The sequence below is a fragment of the Echinops telfairi genome, unplaced genomic scaffold, assembly GCF_000313985.2.
Source record: "Echinops telfairi isolate 266 unplaced genomic scaffold, ASM31398v2 ScPeMD7_6273;HRSCAF=7185, whole genome shotgun sequence".
Lineage (NCBI taxonomy): Eukaryota > Metazoa > Chordata > Mammalia > Afrosoricida > Tenrecidae > Echinops > Echinops telfairi.
The window spans coordinates 2,789,421-2,796,624 of NW_022110173.1; the positions used below are offsets into that span (position 1 = coordinate 2,789,421).

At 53.7% G+C, this 7,204-nt stretch overlaps 2 protein-coding genes across 2 annotated transcripts in view; one reads left to right on the plus strand and one right to left on the minus strand.

Moving 5' to 3' along the window:
* CACNA2D4 (calcium voltage-gated channel auxiliary subunit alpha2delta 4) overlaps window positions 1–7,204 on the minus strand; it is a 126,368-nt gene that overhangs the window by 22,523 nt on the left and 96,641 nt on the right. The gene's annotated exons all lie outside the window — the stretch shown is intronic.
* LRTM2 (leucine rich repeats and transmembrane domains 2) overlaps window positions 6,769–7,204 on the plus strand; it is a 17,651-nt gene continuing 17,215 nt past the window's right edge. The window contains exon 1 of the mRNA XM_004710289.2: window positions 6,769–7,034. The gene's annotated coding sequence lies outside the window, so the exon portion shown is untranslated. The remainder of the gene's footprint in view (window positions 7,035–7,204) is intronic.

The following is a 7,204-nucleotide window of genomic DNA, read 5'->3' on the forward strand; positions in this document are numbered from 1 at the left end:
CCTCATGATCACACAGGCTGGTGTGCTTCTTCCACGTGGGTTGGATGGCCATTTGTTTAACTTCAAGCCTTTAAGACCCCAGACGCTATATCTTTTAGTAGCCAGGAACCATTCGTTTTCTTCACTACATTTGCTTATGCACCCATTGTGTCTTCAGCGAGTGTGCCAGGAGGGTGAGCATCTCAGATTGTAGTTTATTAGAACAAAGTGTTCTTGCATTGAGGGAGGGTCTGAGTAGATGCCCAAAGTTAAGACTGTCCTTGATAGTCAGTCATTTTAGACAGACTCCTTTCACTTGTAGAAAAAGGCTGGATGAAAGAGGAGGAACTGTCAAAATAATGTCGGAGAAGAATCACACAGATGCTTACAGTGATCACATCTTTGGGATGTGAAGAAAGCTTATTTAGTTCCCTCCTTGGCCTCAGCGGTCAGAGAGGTTTCAGGTCCTTTCTAGAAATTCTGCTTGGACAACGTGGCAGCACATTTCACGGGACCAGATTTCTGTGAGTCAACATTTTGAGTCTTGAGAGGCTGGGAGGCTATTTCTTTCCTAGCAGAATCCAGACTTTGAAGCTCCTTAGCTAGACATGGAAGAAGGGTCAGAGGTTTCCTTCCAGCGGCTGGCACATGAACTCCTTCAAGGCAAGCTCCGTGGGCTTGACATTTGTGTCCCCTCTGCTGAATACAGAGCCTCCCAACTGCCTCTGTAATAGTTTGCCTAAGTAAAGCCATTTTGTATTAAGCAAACATTCTGACCAGACCCTAGGTGCGACCACAGGCCTTATAGCATTCTCAGAAAAACCAAAATAGCCCCTTATTCTTAAACCTGGCAACAGACCACCCTGCACCAGGAAGTTGTGCTTATCTGCCTAACCGCAAGATCTGCTTCTGTATCAGCTTGCTCGCACAGCTGCACAGCTCAATTGTTTGATAAAAAACCCCATAAAAACCCAAGTCTAGGAGCAAATGGGACCAGCCACCTGCCAGAGACCCCCCCTTTTTTTCCCAGGCGGCTGGTCCCTGCCCAGGTTCTTCTTTTGTTAATAAACTCTTTCAATTCTCCCATCTCACATCTCAGTTGTTCTTGTCCGGCCTATGTACAACACCTCCTTGCCGTCACCACGTGGGACAGCGATCGGTACTTGACACAGTGTGTTAACACTGTTCTTGTCATCTCCCAACCTGACCCTCCTAAAGTCGCCTCCATTTCAGGGCACATTAACTACCTAATCATTTTACGTTCCCCTCATACCACTCAAATTCTGGAGAATTAAGTTATAAATTTAATGAATGTAGCACTACCGCTTAATCCTAGATTAAGTCACCATCAGCTTTCACTTATGTTAATTCTGTAGATTCCCAATGAGTCTCAGAGACCAGAGGGTTCTTTTCAAGCCTGGAGACAGAATGCAATGCATTCTGCTGGCCTAGGGACTTGCTAGGGGCCCATGTCCCCTCCAGTTCTCTTATTTGTAATTCGATTATACAATACCTTGTTTATCATGTCTTTGTACCTTGTGCTTGTTCTACCACTGCACACTGGAGGCAGATAGCGTGTCTTTTAGAGTTTTTAGGCTCACAGATGAAAAATTATTCTTGCCTAAGGATGGAATGGGCCTAAAGTCTGACCCGTTTCTGCATCATATGTTCCAGAAGATGAGATTTGGGACTTGGATTTTGGGGATGATGTGATGGAGTGAATGTGATTTACATGTGGGCCAGAGGGTGGAATGTCAAGGGTGAACTGTGTTCTTCCAAAATCTGTGCTAACTGGATGGGGTCATGATTCCCAGTTTGGAGTGGCTGTCTGCCCTTTGATGCTCCTCCGTTTTGATGTGCTGTAAATCCTAACCTTGTTATGTTAATGAGCAGGATTAAAGTCATGGGCCACAACCTTACCAGAGGGCAAGAGGAGCTTGAGCCACGCCTTTCATTTTACAAGAGCTCAAAGGAGGGAGCAGCACACAGGGGGGAGAGGGCTCTCACTACCACCCAGAAAGAGGAGCCAGGATGGTAACAAGCCCTTTGAACCCAGGGCCCCTGCACTGAGAACCTCCTAGACCCATGAGGAGATGGATGCCAAGAAACTTGTAAATCTCCAAGGAATGCTGGGCCCACTGACGTTGAAAGGAGACCACGAGCTTGTTCCAGAGCTGACAGAGAAAGAACCCCTTCCCCTAGAGCTCACACCCTGAATTCGGACCCCGAGCCCCGAATAGATGTCTGTTAAACCCACTCCCTTATGGCCTTCCATTCATAGGAGCAGAGATCACAAGGGCAGGCTTTGTAATGTGGCTCAAGACCCTACGTGAGCTGGCCCTGCCCTGCTCTCTGATTTCAACTAGAAATGCTTCTTCCCACAAACAGGCCGGGCTCCCTTGAACTTTCTATGGCTGCTTCCTTGTCACCATCAGCCCTCAGCCTGAACACCGGAGACCTCCCTGACCTCCTCAGGCAAAGCACCCCTCCCCTCCACCAGCCCTTCTCTATCTCATCCCTCTTCATTCTCTGTACCCCATTTATCACCAAAGAACATGACCTTGTTTACTCATTAGTTATCTGTCTTGCTCCACTAGAATGGGAGCTAGTAGCAGGCATGGGGTTTGAGTTCAGGCATTAGCTCATTAACTGATATCACACACACACACACACACACACACACACACAGTATGGGGTTTGAGTTCTGACAGTAAGTCATTAACTGATATATCACACACACACAGACAGCATGGGGTTTGATTTCTGACATTAACTCATCATACACACACACACACACACACACACACACAGCTGTTGCTAACGATTCCAACTCAATCTTTAGTTCTTGCATTAAATACACAGGTTGGGGAGACTTCCTCTCACGTACTTTGGTCATGTTGTCAGGAGAGACCAGTCCCTGGAGGACACCGTGCTTGGTAAATTAGAAGGGCAGCGAAACAGAGGAAGGCCCTCAACAAGGTCAATGGACACCGTGGCTGCAACAATGGGCTCAAACCCAAGACCAATTGTGAGGATGGCGCAGGACCGGCTGTGTTTTCATTCTGCTGTACAGAGGGTTGCTGTGGGTCAGAACCGACTGGACGGCAACGAACAGCAGCAACGTGCTCTTGTGAATTAAATTGAGTTGGTCACTTAACTGGGAAACACCATTCTAAAAGATCTCACAGCCCCTTAACCTGTAAGGTTCTGGGCCCCTTCGAAGCCCTTCCAAGAGACCCTGGAGATCTAGCTGTGCTCTGATGGCTGTGAGGCACAGTGGGAGGGGACCCACTCAGGAGTGGGGCATTGAAGTGTGTGCTGAGCATCGGGGCTGGTTAGAACAGGGAGGTGGCAAGGAGCACGCAGCGGTTGTGTTCTGAGGAGCCTGCACTTGTACCATGGGCTTTAGTCATTTCAACCTTTTCTGTTTGGGTCCTGTCTCCCAGCCCAAATCTTGTTTTCCTGACACAAGATTCCAGCACCCAGCCTTCTCTCTGAGGCTTGTTGACAGGGGATGCGCTTGGGTGGGCCCAGGATCCCTGTTCTGCTCAGGGATGGCTGCTGTCTGGGGCCTCGCCCGCCCCGGAGTGGCCACCTGGGAGGAGCAGAAGCCTGGCCATTGTCCCTCCTAACACCTCCTGCAGGCCTGCTGCAGGAGAAGAGTCCAGGCAAAGGGGCTGAGTGGGGAGGGAGACCCTGGGCCTTCTGGTTGCTTCCCTGAGTGGCTTACTAACAGCTCTCCCCCTTAGCTCTGTGCCTGGAGGGTCCATGTTTGAGATGTTGACTTTAATCCCTGGGGGGTGGGGGGTTGGGGGTCCTGCCACGTCCTGATGAAAGAGGACACATCTCAGGTCCCTTCCCTCCTCCCTCCTGTCCCCCTGCCTCCCCGCTCTGCCTCCCTCTCCACCATGAACCTCCTGCCTTTCTCCCAAGCCGCTTTCCTTTGCAGACAGCCTAACAAAGAGCCTCAATAAGGCCACAGGCAGCTGACTGCTTATCAAGATGAACCTCTTTGCTGTGTCCTGGCTGTCACCTTGGTGTGCTGCTTTGCCATCACAGACTGCAAAACAAAGCAGCTGCTTTCCCCCCACCGCACCCGCCCCCCCACCCCCCCTACACACACACATAGACGCTCTCTGCTGGGGAGCTGCAGCTCTCACCTCCTAGCTCTCTTATCTCCCATTTCCTCCCATTACCCCCCTTCTTTATAGCCCAGCCTGGAGGCCCTAATCCTCTGTAACAGGATTGAGAGCTGGTGGTCAGGGTGGAGGAAAGTCAGTCTTTCTAATCCAAGCTGGTGCCCAGGGAATGAATACTCAGGTCACAGGGCACCAGGCCAGGGAGGCCAGAGAGCTCCATCACCTCCCTGTTTTACAGTGCAGGACACTGAGGTCCAGGGCTGGTTAGGAGAGAAGAGTCTAGATTCTGAGCCTCCCGAAGTCTTTCCTACCTCTCATTCAATTGACAAGAATGCCCCGTGGCCTGGGGGACTCAAGGTCTGGTGAACAGATTGAACCAAGCCACAGAGAGCCATCCCACAGCATTCTCCATGCCAAGACTCACAGGCCATCAAGGAGCCACCTTCGGGAGAACAGGGGCAGGTCATGGAGGAGTTGGGTTTTTGAGGGAGGGGAAGCGGTCTGTGCCTGGAAGGACGCCTGTTTGCATGGAAATAGGGACGCAGTCAGATGGGTGTTTAGGGAGAGGCTAGGGCCTCCTTTGCTGGAAGGTTAGGACCTGTGTGTCACCTGTGCAGGGCACAAAGCCCCTTGGAAGGACCAGATGAGAAGCAGGGAACTGCCAAGAGGTAAAAGCAGCTCTCTCCCCTCTGGTGGAAGTCTCTGGTGTTGCCACAGGAGGGCAACCAGGGGGAACCAGGGCCCAGGAGCTACCTGCAGAGCAGGCAGAAAGGAGAGTGTAAGGATGTCCTGAGTCCCACCCCCAGCCCCGGCTGTGACCACGGAGGCAAGCAGGCGAACTGGGCCATGTTGCTAACACGTCGGCTGTCTGTCAGGCAGGCATTAACTGCTGCACCCCTGTGGGTGAAAGGCCAGCCCCCCACAACTAATTGCGGGTTCGATAGGTGCAATTGTACGGTTACCATATATATAAAGATTATAATAAAGCCATAGAAAGCATGAGAGATAAAAGACTGAAATAATGGAGTCAGACACATTTCATGGTCACATGCTCACCTCAGCCTCACTTGGGGGTCCACCTGGAGAGAGAGGGGAGAGGGCAGGAGAGAGGGGGAGGGGAAGGAAGACAAGGGGAAAGGGAACAGGGGAGCGAGGACAGGGAGAGGAAGGGGGAGCCGATGAGAGGCTAAGGCTTATATATCTTTGGTGGGGGTGGGGGGCGTGCAAGCCCACTAATTACAGGTAAAGATATGTCACAGGAAGGGGTTGCACTATAGGTTCTACAGCAATGAGAGGGAGACGATCTAGGGATATACACTCAATAGAAAGGGGAGGGATTGGGGGTACACATGTGACAGGAAGGGTGGATCCTGGATTCAGGATGGCAGCCTAACATTGGATGTCACTGAGCAGGTTTGACCTGGTCTCTGGATCTCCATAGAAACCATTATCAGTAGGGTATAAAGTCCACCTATAGGAACCAAACTAAAGGTTGCAAGCCTTTAGGGAGAAGTAGCCCATTGTCTTTAACAGCAGGGAGTGGGCCCTACTTGTGGTGGGACCAGATAGTAGTCTGGCAACTGGATGCCTTCAGGGAGGTAACTGTTTCCCACACATCCCAAAGCAAAACCAAACCCACTGCCATCAAGTTGATCCCCACGCACAGAGGTTGCATGCAAGGTTTGCGAGACTGTAAACTTGTACAGAAGCAGCAACCTCATCTTTCTCCCTCGGAGGGGCTGGTGCATCCGAAGGGGCAACCTTGCAGTGAGCAGCCCAGAGTCCAACCTAGAGCGACATGGGGTCCCTTTAAGAGCTGCACAGGAAGGTCATTTGGGGGTCACGCTCAAAGCTGGAAGGCAGCCTCCTGACTTGTCCTGACTTTGGACCAGACACTCAACCTCTGGGAACATCAGGGCTGTCCAGGAGCCTGGAGAGGCCAGGTCTGGAGAGGGCAGGCTGGCTGCACCCCAGGCTCCTGCTGGGCTCAGCCCTGGGTACTGAGAAAGAACCCTGTCTCCACACCCAAGCAATCCTGAGCTCTGAGGGGTCAGACCCAGGCTTAGTGGCTGGTGGCCTCGGGCAGCTCAGAGTCCGGTCTCTGTCGAAGGACCCCAGGACTGCCAGCTAGACCCCCATTATCTTTGGAGACAACCACCGTTTGTGACGGAAAGGGCTCCTTTTCCTTCTGTCCACAGAGCATAGTCCCTCTCTGAAACTGGAGACAGCCCAGCCTCCCAGGCAGCCGAGCTGGGGGCAGTCTGCCCGCAGGCTCCTGTATGGTCTAGCCCCTCTGTCCCCAAAAGGAGAGAGAGAGGCGGAGGACAGGGCAGAGAAGGGGCGGCAGCGGGGGGGGAGGGGAGCCTGGAGCCTCGTGGGGGAAGGACCATGGAGAGAGCGTGGGGGAAACTGCTGTTTTCCTCCCTGGGGTTGGAAGCCGTGAACCCACAGGCGCGTCTTTCCACTGAAATGTGAGCATTTCCAGGGCAGCGCCGCCCGCCCCGGCCGCGAGCCTCCGGGGTGCGCGCGTCTGTGTGCGCCTTCGCCTGCGTGTGCTGCGGTCGCTGTCATCGCCGATGTGCCTCAGCTGTCACCCCACGGCTCCGGCTCCCCGCTCGCGCGCACTCGCCCGCTCTCTCCTCCCTCTCCCCGGCCTCCCATCTCTCGCTCTCCGTCTCCCCCTCGGCCCCTCTCAGTCTGCTGTTGACCGGGCGCCCGGGCCCGTCCCCTGGCAGCCGTCTGCGGTGGGCGCTCCGGCTCCGTGCGCTGTGCTGCGCTGCGCTGCGTGCCCGCCCGGCCCCGGGAAGTGGGGCGACTGGGCGGCCGTGCTGTCTGCATTTCTCCGGGAACCTCCCGAGGGGCTCACCGGAAGCTGAAGCGCTACCTGATTGGGGCTCACGGGCAGGGTGAGGAAAGGTGAGTGCTGGACCCCTGGGCGGGCGGGGAGGGTCGGCAGGTTCGGTGGGTGTCTTTGCCCTGCACAGCAGGATTGGGTGGTGGATGGTGCCTCCTGCCTGGAACAGTTCCTGGGAAGCTGCCTAGGACCCATGCCTGGGCATCCCAAAGGCACGAGACATGAGCTGTGG